The following is a 16,224-nucleotide window of genomic DNA, read 5'->3' on the forward strand; positions in this document are numbered from 1 at the left end:
GTCCATGGGGATCATAACCCCATTAACCTAATTTTGAGTCTTGCCCCCAGGCCGATCTATGATAAAGTGTGTGGTATAAGGGATTTGTCTCCCTCCACTGACGACCTTAGATTGGCCTGGTGTGGTATAGATAATAAAGTCGTATTTGGCAGGATGGCAAGAACATATACGGAATTAATCGATACTTATTTGTCTTTTAAGGAACATAATTCTGCGGTAGTTGCTGCTTTCACGCAGCTATGTGTGGGCATCAAAACCTTGTTGTCCAAGCCCATCAAGGAAACACATTCCGGCCCTAGCTGGTTTAATGCTGATTGTTCCGCAGCTAATAGAGCTCTTCGAAGGGCACTTGTTAGAACAAGAATATATCAAATACCAGAAGAAAAGTAGCTATCTACCACAAAACATCACTAAAACAGAGAGAGCTGCGAAAAAAACACTTCAAAACAGACCAGACTTGATTGTGAAGGAGGTGGATAAAGGAGGTAATCATGTAGCCCTGTACATTGATGACCATATTCAGGAAGCAAACCGTCAGCTTGCAGACGAGACATGTTACCAACTTCTGCCATGAGATCCAACCCCAGAGATTCTCAAACAAATCAGTGAGAAAATTGACATCTGGTATGGGAAGGAACTAATAACTTCATCTGAGAAAGCATTTCTATACATTGCATACCCAACAATGCCGACACTATACCTCCTTCCCAAATTCAAAAAGGCACATATCCTCTGCCCGGCAGACCCATCATAGCAGGCATCAACTCACCATGCTCGAGACTGGGAGAATATGTGGACAGAAAACTACAAACTCTTATGAAAGAAATTCCGTCTTTTATCAAGGATACAAAAGACATTCTCCTTAAAATACAGGCTATTACTTGGGAAGCCGACTTCATACTGATGTGCATTGATATTGTCAGCTTATACACCTCAATAGCACACCACGATGGTATGAAAGCAACACAACAATCTCTCTCGACACAACCAACCAACTTCCTAGAGAGTAACAAAATGGTCTTGCAGATGCTCGAATTCTGTCTGAACAATAGTGTCTTCAGTTTCAATGATAAAATATACAAACAGACACGCGGAACAGCTATGGGGGCCAAATTTGCGACTCCGTATGCGTGTATCTTCATGAGCTACGTAGAAAAATTCTGGTTATGGGACCCAGACTTTGCTAACTTCACAACACACATTATATTATGGCGACGGAATATAGATGACATACTGTGCATCTGGCAGGGTGACATATCATTACTACAAACATTCCTGGCCAAATTGGATAAAAACCCGTGGGGGATCAAAACCACCTCCAATTACTCCCAGACTGAGATCAACTTCCTGGACCTTACACTATATAGCAAAGACAATATCCTGCACAGTAAACTTCACAAACAGAAACTGCAGCCAATTCCATCTTGAGAGCAGATAGTTGCCACCCAGTACACAATATGAGGAACATCCCAAAAGGGGAATTACTCAGAACTCGGAGAAACTGTAGTGAAGACTACATTTTTTGGGAAACGGGACAAGAAACAATCGCCAGGCGGGGTTATGACCATAACTCACTTACGAATACTTTATCCACAATTGCAAAACTGGACCGTAAAACCACACTTGTCACCAAAAAGAAAACTAAGGAGAAAACTGAGATACGATTCATCACAGATTACCATAATAGACATAGCCTTATAAGACAAACACTTCAATGACACTGGCACCTCCTACAACATACCCCGAGCTTGAAAGATCATCTCAAAACATATCCTGAAATGACATTCCGGAGGTCACCCAACCTAAAAAGAATGCTTTGCAAATCTGAATTTGTGGATAAAAGAAAACAAACAACCACTTTCCTAGACAGGCCTCCTGGCTTTCATACTTACCGCAATTGCAGCATATGCAAACTAAGCATCAGCAAGACAACCAGGATACCAATTCAACATGATAAACACTTTACAATCACCGACTGGATAGACTGCAATACCTAATTTACTATCTATGTGATCCTTTGTCCATGTAATCTGCCTTACATTGTGAGCACAATACGGCCGCAACGGATTTGCATACAAGAACACTATAGGAACATCCATAGACTCAATACTGGGCACCCTCTTACTGAACACTTTCACCTCAACCACCTAATCAAAAAAGACTTTACGTTCTATGGCCTGGAAGTAGTACAATCAGGCAAACGCGGTGGGGACCGTTAATTAAAATTGAGGAGAAGAGAAAGTGAACCAATTCTCAGATTCGATACAGTGAACCATGGACTGAACAAAGATGCAGAAATGCATGTGTGGTTGGGGAAGAATAATAACCGCATGTTAGGGGTCTACAGTGACTCCTAGGCGCATGGGATTCTTTCCCAGCTTATACATTTTATGGTGTGATACCATCCACATTTGGAGCTATACGTTCAGATTACGCCACGATAACCTGTTCAGCTCCTTGAATATCATAACGTAGAACTACAGGACCCCTAAGGAAATTACTACCACTTCATTTTTCGAATCATGAGAACATCCCTAAAGTAGTCACTTATCCTTATCCGGCGAGTTTTTATCTTGCTGTTCGAAACTCGACCTGCATAATAAACCGAGCTTGTCACTTTCTGGGGGAAATAATTATATTGTAACAAGAAAGAGAACTCTTTCTCATTATGACTAATCATCTGACCTCCTCTAGTACCCATAAACACCTTTCCTTCTTTACCGTCCAGTCTTAACTTGCTGCTCGTTTTTCAACCTCGTTAATAACTCAACTTGTCACTACTCTGAGAATTATATCGCAACAAGCATGAGAACCTTTACTCATTATGAATATCCCACTGACCTCCTCGGAGTACACTTAAACCATTCTTACTAACACCTATTACACCGTTCCAATAATGCACCCAGTTCCTGGTCCCCACACCAGAACCTATGTCTTGACCCGGAAGTACCGCACTTCACGAGTACTTAACAGCCTTCCGGTCTGCACCCCACGTAGCTGCTGCCGACTGAATGGATTGACTGTAACTTGGATTCTAACCCGCGATATTTGAGGTAAGCGCATCTTCGAAGCGAAACGGAATACTGACACCGGTTTCTCTTTAGACCCCATTTGTTAACCTTCCTGGTCGACTGACCAGTGTTTAACATAATCTATTTCAGATTTACTACGAGACTGAAATTCAGGACCGCCCAGTCCTGCATGAATGCCTTTTCACGGTAAGCGTGAAAAACGAGTATGCCGCTTCGCGCTACACTGCTGATAAAGCCATATTTTAGACTGCATGTCACTCCCAACCGCCGCGGCCTCCCGTTACCCAGTCCGACGATTCTTTTAGTCACAACCTATTCACTTTCTTCTATGCGCCACACACTTTTTCCAAAATACCGCCATTGATGAGCAGACTTGCTGCTCTTACATGCACTGGACAAGCAGGCTATATTTAGCCCCCGGTTAGGTTAACCCCTGTGTCCTAAGCCCAAACTTCAAGGATAACCTTTCTATCTTTCGCATCGTTCCCTCCTCATATATCCAGTTTCTGAACATGGGTCCTGAACACCTGACTGGTTGTCAAAATGACATAAATATGCTCATAATTTATTCCTTTTTTGCATATACTCATGGTGTCACCCATATATTGATTGCTATACAAATGTCATGTATTATTTATTATATATTAGATCACTGACTATCGGCTTACTATCTATGTCAATCGTATTAACTGTTTAACCTATCTATCTAACTTTGTATACTCTCTCTCAAACTCTCCCACATCTAAACTGCCAATCACCAATCCTAATTATCTGTAATTTACCCTCTATTTTAATTACTTTTCTATTTGTCCCCAACTACCTTTTATTTTATTTTCTCCTTCTGTTCTTCCTCTGTATCTCTCCTGCCTTCTTTCTTATCTGTACCCTCTGATACCTTGTAACACTGAATACCATTTTTTTTACTTCTGTTTGCCGTTTATGAGGATGTTTCTCTTTGTGTATATCGTATTGGTCCATTTAAACATGCCTCCAATATATCCGAAACAACCCTTCTCCCATCCTTTCATATCTCAACATTCTTTTTTTATTTTTCTCTTTCTTTTTCTACTTTTTCTTTCCTTTCTCTTTGCTTACAGTTGTCCCTTAATTTCAAACCCAACTATATGATTCACAAATTTATTAATTTTCTTGTCTGTTGCACACTGCATGTTCCCTTGGTACCCGATTTGCTTCACCTATATATGTTATATACAGCCCTCAGGAAGCCCCAGGCCGGATGGCCATGTATATGGGGCGAAACACGTGTTGGCTGTTTCTCTTGCACTGACTCAATGAATCAAAAGAGTCAGATAATATAAATCTCACCAAGTGCAAAACGTGAACTGCTATATTTTTATCTGCACTAAATAACAATCCTTACTTGTCCAGACGGTTTTTCGGAATTCTCTTCCTTCTAGGGGGGATAGTTTTTTTTTCCCCTTTGTCATGAACAAGTGTATCCATTATATTATGCTCAATTTAAACGGCGAGTAAGGGATTGGGACCATTCACCCCTACATATGCAAAAAACATTGATGATGACAAGCCTCCTGGTTCTCTCCAGAAGTCACATGTGTCAGTGGCACCACAAAGAAGAAAGTCCAAGCTACAGTTATGGCAATATTTAGGCAGGAGGGGTCCTACGAACCCAACCACCCAATGGCACATTTGTAAAACGAGAAGAAGTCTAAAAATGAGTGCTGAACCACCTTGTTTTTGCTTTTTTTTGGGAAGGAGTGGGATTTTTAAAATGTGTGGTGGCCATCTGCCTGAAATGGAAAGTTTCCGGCTGGACCTATATTGCCAGGGTTGTTATTCCAGTTCTCCATGATGACATGCTGCACTTGTTTGGCCAAGCTATGCAGCAGAATGCTGTTCACACTAGCCACCTGACAACACACTTGTGGACGAGTTGTCAAGCAACTGATTACATGTGTATCACTGCATACTGGATCTTGTTTGTTGGGGTTAGGCAACAGCTATCTGCAGATCTTAGCACTAAAGAAAGTCTTAAGGGCATTGGGCATCATGCAACAGTAGCAATGTTTACCATGGAGAAATCCCATACAGCTGCAAACCTCTATGAAAGAATTTAGCAGTGAAGGGGTTTGAATGTCTTTGATCCAGAGGTCTCGGAATTGGACTTGTTGCCACGGACAATGGCAATGATATAGTGGAGCAGGGTCTTGTTTTACTATATAGGACAAAGTAGGCCCACCTTGCTTCACCTGAAACATGAGCCCCTCATACAGGCCCCACCTGCCAGTGAACAGGGGTCTGTTAAGTTGACCAAACTGTCTCACTGATTCCTTTAGCTTGAAAGGCCCAGTGCCTCCTAAATAGCATTTCACATATTTCATCTGCAACACATACAAAGCTGCAGCTTCTGTCTTTCTTATTCAACAACAGCCCAAACCCCCTCTCCTTGGAGTCCTTAGCCTGTGCTGAGCTCACCCACAAGAACACGGTACTTACTAACGTAAGAGGAAGATGCTGGGGAAGGGCTACTTGCATCTCTTGCAATGTCTCAATTTATTATAATTATTCTAGCTAGCTAGCCCTATCGAAACTTACGACAGCATCATGGCGTGCCAGAATCACCTCTAACCTTTTGATCCGTTCTGCTTTTTATAAGAATTCTGAGAAATGATGCTAAATGATTCCAATAAAGATGTCCAAACAGTGGTAGGATTGACGCACACAAAATGTCAAAAGATGAACTTTTGGTCTAACTGTTCTGTATTAAACTACTATAAAACGCCTGTCACAGTCCACTCGTTGGATTACCCTACACTGTGTTCGTGAGTCACATGTGGGTTATCCCTGATCGATCGTTAGTGCACATTGTAGAATTCTTGTCTTAGTATTGTATATTTGCAAATGTATTTTTAGGTAGCATTTTTCCTTTCATATGCTTCACTTGTTAGAGAATGCATTTTTCTCCATGTGTTTTCTCCTTGTGTCATTTAAACTAATGATTTTCTCACTGCATTTAACATAAGATATATTTCTCTCATAACGCTTTAAAGTATTCATTCTTTTCATATATATATATTGTGTTCATTGTTTATTTGCGTGCAATGGTATGCACAAAAGGTCTCTCTCTCCCTCTCTACATGATGTGATTTTTCATTACTGCATTCAATCGCGCCATGATATATTCATATCATATTTTTTGAGTGCATTGTGTTCCATTTTGTCTTTGCAAAGACACAGCATTTCCTTATTGCACTTAAAAGTGTCTCCTTTTTCACTTCATGTTGGGAGTGATTTCATTGTAATAAAGTGCAAACAAACCTGATTCAATATCTATCGTTTACACATGTGTTTTCTTTATTAAAATGCAGCACCCCGGTACAAATTAAGCTTCCCAGAATTATCACCCTGCAACATCTGGCGACCCAGATGGGACGTTCTACGTTTCCAGACGCATCCTGTGACGGCGGGTGGAGTGCTTGCCTTTTGAGCCTGTTTCCTGACTGAGCAAATACAGGCAGCCCTCGGGTAAGCCTAAGTTAAGAGTATATTTTTCTCTTGCACTTTTGGTCTTCCCTCAGTGTGCTGTTTGCCTGTCTTAGCGGATTCTGTCTCTCTGGGTGTCCCTCTGTCCACTGATCACAGTTCTTTGCCTTCCACTGGTATCTTGCTACGTAAACGAGTTCCTCATCTTTTACCACGTGTAAACAGCCGCTGAGTCAGGTGCTGATGCACCCTTTTTTTTTACAGTTTAAATAGTGTGGCTTTCAATATATAGATATGGTAACTGATCACATAATGAACAACAACCAACACCAAATTGTTGGAATAGTTCTGCACACTTTGAATGACCGTCCCGTGTCTGTTTATTACAGCATCACAGATACATTGTCCCCTATAAGCCAAAATCACGGTGACCTCATTTTAATTGTGTGGAATATATTGGGAATATATCTCACCCCCACAGTAGAAGTAAGGCTACCCACAATTAATTTAACACAACTACCCATTGTCTGCAGGGCTCACGCCAACCCCCAACTTAACACACAAGCTCCAGATACCACACGTCCAAACCTGAGTTGCCCCCATTGCTCACAAACGTCTTCGACTGCTGAAGACACGCGCTATACACCATTCCTATCATCATCATCTCCAGTGGTGATTAGTGATTGGGAGTCCTCCACAGAATCCGCTTACTCAGTAGAACCGACTGAGGACACCCAAAGTCCCGATATTGTGTGCCCAGAGACACCCACATAGTCCGCATCTAGCTCTGCCACTGTAACAGACCAAGAAAACTATCAAGAAACACACTCACAGCTACTTCGTGCTCTCTTACGGAGTCCGCCAAGAGATCCAGAGTCCAACTCTGCCCCATTCTAGGTAATGAGCAGTGCAACACAAAACTCAAGCGCAACCCCAGTAGTCCCTGTAATACCACAGATCAGTGTATATTTAATTAACTGACAAATTATAGTGCTATCCAGGGGTCACCCTGCCTCCTTCATCCCAGTTACACCATTAACAAGTGCTGTCCTCTTGACAGTATTTGACGTCCTGGGCATCGACGTCGCCCACGGACGACAAGTAAGGCTCTCAGTAATTCCCAACTACATTACTCAGTTACATCCTACAACTACTCTTTAAACACATTGCGTACTACAGTATCACAGAATTGGCCAAGCTAGGCTCGGTGTGGTTTGTGGTCCTAGACGTCTGAGTCCGCAAGCAACCCACCTTTGGTGCACCCCTATTGTCTTCCTGCAATCTGTGGTTTCACACAAGCAGACACATGAACAGAATTTTGAGCAGTACAGTGTACAAAACACTGGATAAAGTCTATGCACATAATATCCTAGTAGCTCCAGGCTTGGAGATTCCAACGTTATTATCCAGTTCATGGCCAAGAAACCCACTCCAAAGTAAGATTGCTGTTGCCTGTTTGAGAAGCCAGCTTCAGTTCCCTGATTTCTCTCCTGAAGGGGTATATTCAGGACCACAGGAGAAGGAATTAAAAGAGTATATACCTTACCATCCTTTAGGTAATAGGAGAACTTGTGAGAGACCTTGATCCAAGCATTTGAAGGGCAGAGCATAATTAGTGCGCGTGTCCCCACAGCGATACGCCTGTTTTCACTGAAGCCTATTCTACATTTATACACCAAATACATTACTATGGCCACTCCCTTACAATACGTATTGCAAAACTTCACAGGCCAAGAGCATCACATAATTAAACACTGTAAAGAGCTCCACAAACACGAAAAATTTGACTCACCCTTGGCCCCCCAAAGGTACGTTTGACCACGCAGCTCTAGAACACGCCACGACATTCCTGGAGGCAAAGTATTCCGGATCCAAACTCCAAAAACGTAAAAATACCCTAGCCTTGCTACTGCTCGGTGGGGAATGAGGAACATGGCGGCAGCAGGCTAGCTGCCGCGGTACTCCGCCCTTAAACCTCCGGAGTAAGGAATGTTGCATCGGCGTTCTCTTACGGTTCCTCCGTGCTAAACAGTGTGGAAAGAATAGTTCTACCTGATTCTTTTCTAGTCACGCTCTTTCTTTTCCTCCATGTGTCTGCTGCTTGTGGGCACCGAGGAATCCGAGGAATCTGTGCTGGCGTTCTCGAGTTGGCAGAGGCGGAGCATTGCGCCTGGAGTCCAGCGCTGGAGTGAAGCGGCTCTGGAGCTACGGCGTGGAAAGCGAAGTCAGTGGCGGGGAAGGCGAAATCAGTTGCCGTTAGCTTCTCCGTCCGGTTCCAGTGGTGGTTTGATTCTCTCCAGCGCGGAGGTGGCGGCTCCCGTAGCCCTCACAGCATCAGTGGAGACGGCGCCTGACGGCGAAGTCAGCTCATCGGCTTCGGGAGTTGCTACGAGAACAAAATCTGCATTAGAGAAGCGAAGACCTCAGGTGAAGGGGTGCAAGTCGGGGGGAGGCTCGAACAAATTGCCTGAGGGAGAGGAGCTGGGTGACCTGCCGGGGTGTCAGCCTGGAGCCTTGGAGGTTTTGTCTTCGGAGAGTAGTCGTACAGCCGGGAATAAGTGTCAAGGAAAGGAAGGTTGGGAGGACAAGTGTGCAAAGGGCCACCCGCTTCCTGAAAGCAACGTGGCTAGTAGGGGTGTGAAGATACAAAAGACCCCAAAGCCTTATCAGTCTACAAAAAACTTGCCACTAAGGTCACAATACACTGTTAAAGCTTCTTCTTTTCTAGCGAATGAGGTGAAGGGTAAGAGAGCTTATAAGGCTGATAGGGTTGTAAGGTCAGGAAAGTCAGGAAAGTCTGTTCTAGATTCGAATTCAAAGATTACACCCTCATTGCGCTCTTACTTCAAAGCGGTCCCCCAACTGCTTAACATTGGGAAAAGCCCTGATACACTATTTGCCACCACCCTCCTACCTGAAGGTGAGGACATTCATGTGGGTAGTCAAGATTATTCTTCAGCACCGTCACCGTCACTAGAGCCCATTCCCGTTTCAGTCTCTGACCTCTCTTCTCCGCCCCCTAATAACCAGACAAATTCTACTCCCGTCTCTCCTCCAATTCTCCTGCAATTTTCCTCCCCGCAGCCTATAATGGGTAATTTGGTCTATACTCCCTGCCCTGGTCCCTTGCCCTCTGTCCCTGTACAGGCCCCTACACTTTCTCCTGAGCTTATGAGGACCTTCATCTCTGAATCGCAGATTCTGTCTGTTGACTCGACTTGCTTGGGAGCTCCCCCATTATCCTGTGTCACCTCATCTGGTAACATTGGATCTGCCTTAGTTCCCGTCCCCCCCTTATTGTCAGAGCACGGGGGGTCAGGCGGTGAGCTTCAAGTACCCCCTGGAGTAGTGGGTGATGGGCAGCCCCCGCATCAAACACATACAGGCCTACTGGCTCAGGTGCAGAGCCCGTCTCGGGGGGGGGGGGCTAGAAGTAACACTGATTGGCAGCCATCAACAGGCCTCACATGTTTTGGGAGCCGGACCACCTCAAGAGTCCCCAGTTGTCCTTGCCTCATCTCTACCTTTTTTACCTGCTCCCTCTCTGGAGCAAATGTTTCGGTCTCTCTCAGCCGATATTAAACGTGGCTTTGAAGAATCAGCTGCAATTCAGAGAGAGATCAAAAGCTATTGTGAGTCATTGGCTAGTAAAGTTGATGGGCTCACCACGAGAACTATTGCGCTAGAAGAAGCGGTTGGCGGCTTATCTTTGAATCTAGATATTGCGAGGGATGAGATAGTGAGTCTCAAGAAGGAAGACGTTTCAATTGCTGAGAGGATGGAGACTTTGGAAAACCATGCCAGGCGTAACAACATCCGGCTTTTGAATATTCCTGAGGGAATTGAAGGTTCTGACGTCAAAGGTTTCATTGTTCCCCTGTTAGCTTCTTCTTTATCGCTGGGGCTATCTGAAGAAGAAATAGCTAATGATATTCAACGGGTCCATAGGGATCCTTTTAGACGAAATGCCCAAAGATCAAAACCGAGGCGGATCCTTGTGAATTTCCACACATACACCATAAAGGAGCAGATTCTTAGTGCAGCTTTAAAGCTGAAGTCCCTGGTCTATAAAGGTTTCACATTTCAGGTACAATCTGACTTATCTAGAGTGACACTTGAAAAGCAGTGGGAGTTGGGCAAAAGGATGGATGCATTTCGGAAACATGGTGCCACCGTTCAGCTAAGTTTTCCTGCGCTATTGAAGGTCATGTTGAATAACAAAATGTACAATATCCGCACTGCGCAGGCTGTTGATGAATTGTTATCTACCCTCCAAAGTGACAGGGGCGCAACGGGTGGCCCTTCCTGAGCGCATATCTATAGTTGATCTCCTTCTTAATTTACTCTCTTTTATTTGGTAATCTCAATTTATATATTTCTTTGTATATGTATAGGCTAGGTACATGAGTGCATGAGTACAAAGGGAGTTACAAGTAAGGTGGTGGTGAATGTAAAAAGTGATTTGTAATATAATATAACCCAGTACCAGGAAAATAATAAAAAGAGATAAATGGAAGGTTAAATAAAAAAAAATAAAAAAAAATAAAAGGGAGGTGAGAGAGAAAAGAAAAAGGGAGAGGGAAGGAATGAGAGAAGAAGAGATAAATAAAAAAATAAAAAAAAAGAGCGGGTAAATAAAGGGTTTAAACTTATGGAGGGGGGAGAAAAGAAAAAAAAAAAAAAGTTTCTTCTCTATTAAAGATATAGCACAAGTCGCACGTATGGAACCACGTTTTGTGCACTCACTCCGGGGGGTGGGGTTGGGCAAGGGGTACCACAAACCGGTCTCCGGTTGGTCCTTACAAGGGTTCCTCAGGGGGCGGTGGGGGTGAGGTTAGGTCACAGGGGTGTAGGGGATAGGTTAAGGGTGTGGGTTGGTGTTATTGGAAAAATTTCCTCATTTTCAGTCTGGTCTCAGATTCAGTGGTGTAAATTTATATGTAGTCACGTTTTTTCTTTTTGTGTTAGACAGGACGATTACTTTAGGAGCATGTTTAGGTTCCTGGTTCTTGAGCTTAAATTTCACCTTACTCTCTCTAATGTGAATTTGACCCATGAGTAATCTTAGGATTCTCTCTTGGAATGTCAATGGTCTGCGCACCAAACCAAGGGCTAATAGAATTTTACAGTATCTTCGTGATATTGATGCGCAGATCATTGTACTCCAGGAGACTCATCTCATTGAGGAGGAGATGCTCGATTTGGTGAAAAGGAATAGGTGGATCGATCTTTCGGTATCCACCTCCCAGTCGCTTAATACGAGGGGTGTTTCTATCTTGTTCAAAAAATCCATCAATACAAGAATTTTAACTCAGCAGGTCGACCAGGGAGGTAGTTATTGGTGGGGTAAAACTAACATTGGCAGGTTTTTATGGCCCTAACCTGGACGATTCATCTCCCTTAGAGTCTCTCTTTTCAAGTCTGTTGCACTTTCCAGATCCCATAATTCTTACAGGGGATTTTAATATAGTGCTGGATCCAATGTTAGATAAGACCCCCCGTAGTAGACAGTTGACCCCATCTAAAGCTAGAGCTTTTTTATTGAGTTCCATGAAGCAATATGGGTTCACCGACATTTGGCGGGCAAGAGCAGGTACAAAACCAGGTTTTTCATTTCACAATTATAAGTACCACCATCAATCTAGAATTGATTACTTCCTGATAAGTCACGCCTTGGTTGATTCTGTTAAAGATATTTCTTACTATCCATCACACCTTTCAGATCACTCTGCTGTTCTTCTTGAGATAGTCGGGGTTATTAAACCTCTTACTACTTCCTGGTCATTTGACAGATCTCTACTCTCTTGTCCCCAAGATGTCCTGTCTATTAGAGCTGACACTCTTGAGTTTATGCGCATCAATTTTGGATCCTCAGACCCTCCGGTCGTTTGGGACGCATTCAAGTGTTGTCTTCGAGGATTAATTAAAAATAAGGTAGTATATCGAAGGAGGCAATACACGCAGAAGATATCATCCATTGAAGCTGCACTTATTCAAGTGCAAGCGGAAATTAATTTTACTAGTCAAGACTCTACAGATAGATGTCTTGCTCTCCATGAGAAACTTGCTTCCCTTAAAGCTGATCTGGCATCTGTATTAAACTAACGTATTTTGCAAAAATGGGAAGCGAGTAAATTATCGCATTTTGAATATGGAGAAGGGGCAGGCAAGCTGTTGGCCTGGAAGACCAAATCTGATAGGGCGCGTAATATAATAACCGCTGTAACATCTCCCCAGGGCACTGTCTTCTCGGATTTGGAGATTAGAACCACTTTTAAAAACTTCTTCCAGAACATCTATCAGGAGGACAATAACATAGACTCATCAGCTATTGAGAGTTGGTTAGCGGGTATCTCTCTTCCGAGATTATCGGATCTGCAATCTGAAATACTGGAAAGGGAGGTAACCAGGGAAGAGGTAGAGGAGGCTGTGCGAGCTGCCAAGGCAGGGAAAGCTGCTGGTCCGGATGGTTTACCGGTAGAGCTATATAAGATCCTAGTTGAAGAAATTTCTCCTTCTCTTACATCATTGTTTAATCAAATCTTAGTAGGAGGGGTTACACCACCAGCAACTTGGAATGACGCTTCCATTACCCTTATATTAAAACCTGGCAAACCCCCTACCGATTGTGGCTCTTACCGCCCTATATCTATATTAAATGCTGATTATAAAATTTTTGCCTCTCTGCTGGCAAGAAGGCTGGGTCGAGTCATTCCAACATTAGTACATCCCAACCAAAAGGGTTTCATTGCAGGCCATCAGCTCTTCGAGCTAACATACGACCTAATAGGGGCTATCGACATGGCCACTTTGAGTGCAGCTCCACTGGCCATTTTAACACTCGACGCGACTAAGGCCTTCGACAGGGTCAATTGGTTGTACCTGTCGGGGGCCTTGACCAAGATTGGTCTGGGAGGAAATTTTCGAAGGGCTGTACGTTTGCTATATAATCGCCCAACAGCTCGGGTACTTGTTAACGGAGGTCTTTCTGATGCATTTGTTATCTCCAGAGGGACCCGTCAGGGTTGTCCTCTTTCCCCCCTCCTATTTGATCTCTATATTGAGCCTCTCGCTCAAAAAATACGCGAAGAAAACTCCATCATACCTTTCGCATGTAGGGGATGGGAGAAGAAGGTTGCGTTATATGCGGATGATCTCATGGTTATGACCTCTGACATCGATTCCGCCTTCCCGGCTGTCATTGGGCTGGCTGTGGAATTTGGAAATGTTTCTGGTTATGAGGTAAACGCAGCCAAAACAGAAACATTGGTGTGGAACGATGTCGGTAGCAGCTTTGGTAATGGCTCAAATAAGACTCTTCGTTATTTGGGCTTAAACATTACTAAGGATATCTCTCAGATCGCCCCTACCAACTTTGCTAGAATTGCAAAAGAATGTCGCAAATTGATGAGAGCTTGGCTACACCTTCCCCTTACTGTAATTGGTAGAGTTAACCTGGTGAAAATGTCTATTCTCCCTAGGGTTTCTTTCTTGTTTAATACAATTCCTCTTTACTTTGAACCCGTTTTGTTGGCTAAACTCCAGAGCGAGATAAGCTCTTTTATTTGGTGTAATAAAAACCCAAGGATAGCCTGGAAAAAGTTAAGGCGTCGGAGAGAGAAGGGGGGCTTGGCCGGGCCTGACCTACAGGTTTATCTCTGGGCATTCCAGCTTTCCCACTCACGTATGCTCTTAAAAACACCTTCTGGCGTCGGGATCGGCAATTTGTTTGCCACTCTGTTGAAGTGCGAAGGAGTTGGGCAATCTGGTTTTCTGTTTAAATTCGGAGACCCCAAATTCTTCAAAAAGGTCAAGTTGAAGATCCTACAGGGTCTGGCAAGAACTTGGGCAAAAATAAAATCCTGTATTAACTTGGGGTATTATTCTAGCAGAGCTCCTCTATGGGACCTCCCTGAGGCGCCAACCTGGCTAAATGACGCACTGACTTTACCACTCAGGGAATCTGGGTTGGTTGTTTGGGGGGATCTCTTTGTGGAAGGGACTTTGCTCCCCTGGGAGGACCTAGTTCGTAAAGTTGGGCCCAATCTTTCGAGATTTAAATATCTACAAATAGTAAGTTGGGCCCAAGCGGTAAGAATGCGACCTACACGTTCTATTAAGTTCATTCTAGGGGGAGGAAGTCAGTTGGAAACCCTCTTAGTTGATCAGCCTCCTGTAAAAAAAGAGGTCTCGCTATGGTACTCCTTAATAATGGATGAAATGGACGGCGATTTTCTTCTCCCGGAACAGCTGTGGAGTTCCCTGGTACCGACCCCCAATCTTGTAGATCTTTGGTTGTTTTCCTGTAAACTGCTGTGGGAATTAGTGAAACCAGCTAGGCTACGCAGGAATCACTTGTTTACATTACATAGGGCTTACTACTCTCCACATAGACTTTCGAAATTCGCGGTTGGTGGTCTGGTGGCTTGTCCGAGATGTGGACTTATGGAGGCTACTGATGCTCAAATGTTTTTTGAATGCCCTCACTTAACTCCATTTTGGGACGCAATTAGTAGCAAACTCTCGGCCTGGCTGGGTCGTCCACTATTAATAGATCTGAAGCTAGTAATTTTTGGAACAGCAGAATGCACACGATCAACGGCTGGTAACCTTCTATTCTACGCAATGTTGGTGGCTCGTAGAGAAATCTGTAAACGCTGGAAAGAGCCCACTGTACCATCTTTCTTTGAGTGGCGTAGATCCCTGCTTCAGTTCTCTATATTAGATATCGCCAGGGCTGGTAATCGTGACAGGAGAAACTTTTGGAGGTTGCTGGATGGCCTGGTTTGAATTTGTTGTGCTGGCTGGGGTTTTTTTTTTTTCTTTTTTCTTTTCCCCAGCTCCGATGATTATCCTGCCTTGGTACTATCTTGCTGTTCTTCTCTTTTTCCGATGGTCCAGGCTTGTAGGTCTCTACGTCAACAGCACATATAACCTTAAAGTTGGTTAACTTCTGTCTGTTGACTAGTAAGGGTTGGGCTGCTGGGGTGACCATGGCAGCTGTAGGGCTCCTGTATTTGACTTGTCACCTACTGCCCTTCCAGCATCAGCTGTGACAGCGCATTGGTACACTCGCAACTTTCGCCACCCATACAGTTGGCTCTCAGTAGTCTGGAACCATGGCAGTAAATGAGGAATATAAAAAAAAGAAAAAAAAAAAATACCCTAGCCTTATTTCGCATTTTCAAGGAAACAGCTGAGCCCACATTAATGCCCACTGCCCCTCCCCCGGCGTACCATATGGGCGGGATGTACCCTGCCCTTCCCGTAGATTCAGACACAGGGCTAGCATCAAATAACAAAAATTCAGTGGGGATGTATCCTGAAACAATTATCGATACAGAGTTAGAGCCAAGATCGAATGACAAAACAGCCGTAGGCCACTCTGGCATATACCCAGAAGACACCCTTACTCCACAAAGTGATCAGCCAACGGATAGCACCCAAAGCCCACCAGCCCTCACCGCCCAGAACTCAACAAAACAGGCCACAATAGAAGGACTGCCAGGCCAGGTAGACGCACAATTTACTCTGAAACTCACACCAGCGTACAATAGTGTAGCATATCAATTAGAAGAGGACAAAGACTGCGAAAGACTATCCAATGCTTCACATTCCACCTCGAACACCTCACACCCTGGTTCTCACACATCCTCCAGTGGCAAGCAGCAACTCTTTCCCATCCTACCTAATCACCAACTGCCAGGCCTTCATAAGGAATATAGGGCTG

General features: G+C 43.9%; 1 long non-coding RNA gene across 1 annotated transcript in view; it reads left to right on the forward strand.

The window, feature by feature from the left end:
* The first annotated feature begins 2,987 nt into the window (after positions 1 to 2,987).
* Positions 2,988 to 16,224, forward strand: part of LOC146861805 (uncharacterized) — a 104,356-nt gene continuing 91,119 nt past the window's right edge. The window contains exons 1-2 of the long non-coding RNA XR_014978339.1: positions 2,988 to 3,053; positions 6,380 to 6,536. This is a non-coding gene — a long non-coding RNA (uncharacterized LOC146861805). The remainder of the gene's footprint in view (positions 3,054 to 6,379; positions 6,537 to 16,224) is intronic.

Source organism: Triturus cristatus, chromosome 2_2 (assembly GCF_964204655.1).
Source record: "Triturus cristatus chromosome 2_2, aTriCri1.1, whole genome shotgun sequence".
In the NCBI taxonomy this organism is placed as follows: Eukaryota; Metazoa; Chordata; class Amphibia; order Caudata; family Salamandridae; genus Triturus; species Triturus cristatus.